The 2,102-nt window shown below is 30.3% G+C and overlaps 1 pseudogene; it reads left to right on the top strand.

Annotated features, from left to right (window-relative positions):
- The first annotated feature begins 1,390 nt into the window (after positions 1 to 1,390).
- Positions 1,391 to 1,487, top strand: LOC122097090 (annotated as a pseudogene).
- Positions 1,488 to 2,102: the final 615 nt, after the last annotated feature.

Here is a 2,102-nt window from a genome sequence, read left to right as displayed (position 1 = left end):
ATGATGCAGGTAACTGGGCCCTGGGATCCTAGGACCCATGGGTACTGTAGAAGAATAATATTTTTTAGATATCTTAGCAAAAATTGGGCATAATCAGTAAGAATGCTTCAGAAATATGGACAAAAACAGTTTGGGACAAGCAAGTTAAAACAATAAACAGAGCAGCAGAGTAAAATCCATTACAGATTAGAAGAAAGTATTGTTTTTTTATCATGTGGATTCAGAAGACCAAGGACAGTTATAATGTATCACAAGTTTATACTAAAAAGATTGCATTGATACTTTTTCTAGTCTAATATATATTTGAAACCTAAATATTTATATTCCAATTCTATTTATTGAAGTAAATATCAATTTATTTGTCAAATTATCAACTAATTCTAGTAAATTTCATTGTGTGAAATATAAAATCAGCACATATAAATATAAAATATATAACTATATAATATGATTAAAAGACACACGTTTTGTATTGTTCTGTTGTAGTTACTGTATGAAAGGCAACTCTGTTTTAAAGTATTATTCCATTATCTCTACTTCAGTGTTTGATAGAGTTAGACCTAAAGCTTTATCATTTGTAGATTTACAGCGTGGAGGCAAGAGGAAACACTGTGATTAAAACATTATCAATTTAATGCCTAATAACGAGGAGAAACATATGCACTTCTCCTGTAACTATGAAAATATTTGGTGATAAAAAGGTAGTAGTGTAAGTTCCTGGTAGGAACTTACAGACAGGCCAGGACATTAAATAATCATGCATACGAACAATTTTTTCACCTTCTTGGCTTTAGCTACTTTTAAATGGAAGGTATAATAAACAATTATATTTTGATAAAATACCTTCTAGTCTGAACAGTTCTGTTTGAACGGTTCATCTCTCTATGATCTCTTGTAACCAAGATTAGTTTTGTTCTAGTAAGAAAATCTTTGGTGTCAGGGTAAGGTATTCTGGTTGGTCTGTTCCCACATGGAAGAAGGGTAAAGGCTCAGGTAGACATTTGTTCCAGTAACACGTCATTTGGGAAAATGTCAGCTGAAGAAGTTTAGAAGTAGCTCTTAAGCAACTCTTAATTTGAATCCATTAGGTCCACAAAGCTGGATAAATAAGTACTTGAAAAAGCCATCACCTTTGGACCTATCTATAAATAATTGAGAGTATGATCAAATTCCAAATAAAAAGACTTAAGATACTCATTGACAAAAAAAGTTTGCAAATGTGAGCAATCGACTAATCAATATAATTTTTTCCACTATTCACAGAATTTTAGGGGAATAAGATCAATAGCATTGTTAGAAACAATAAGGTTTCCTTGTTACAAGTAGGCACCCATAGATATAAGCCTGCATAAAGATTCCATCATTAACTATTAAATTTAGAGGATACTACATGCTTCAGCAGCACGTATACTCAAATTACAATACAGAGATTAACATGGCACTTGCACAAGGATAATATGAAAATTTGAAAAGTATTCCATATTTTTCATTCTTCAGATGCAAGAAATGAAAAAAAGTGATTAAAAAGTTGATTACAAAATTACACGTGTAACAATACATGTAATTCATATAATTAAATTTAGTTTGACATCAGTGTATTAAATCTTCCCCTCAGAAAGGCGTTTACATAGCATAAACTTTACAAAATTTTTCAAATTAGACAACATTGTCATTTTATCCCAAAGAAAAATAATATTAAGACCTAGAAAAAAAGGGATCAAACTGTTTCTATATGGAATGCAATCGGAAAGGACACATTAATGAACCTATATATTATAAAATAATATAGAACTCAAAGTATATCTAGAAGAAAATAAATTATGAACATTATGCAAACACACAATATAGAATATTTTAAAATATACTTTTTCAGACAAGCACCAGAAATATTTTAGTTTCTGTACTACTCATTTTAACAGGTAAATTAAAATTATTTCTTATTAAAAAATCACAAACTCTGAAGAAATCATTATACATGTTTACAAAAGCTATTGAATACATTTTTCCATCCAACGCAGGCAATTCACTTGGAAGAATTCCGCGGAATCCATGAATTTTTACAGTAAAATATTGGTGCTTCCGGGCATTGGTGGTTCATGCCT

Source organism: Dipodomys spectabilis, unplaced genomic scaffold (genome assembly GCF_019054845.1).
Source record: "Dipodomys spectabilis isolate Male_0828 unplaced genomic scaffold, ASM1905484v1 ptg000413l, whole genome shotgun sequence".
NCBI lineage: Eukaryota > Metazoa > Chordata > Mammalia > Rodentia > Heteromyidae > Dipodomys > Dipodomys spectabilis.
The sequence above is the reverse complement of the archived record's forward strand: the minus strand, read 5'-3'. Positions and strand labels throughout refer to the sequence as shown.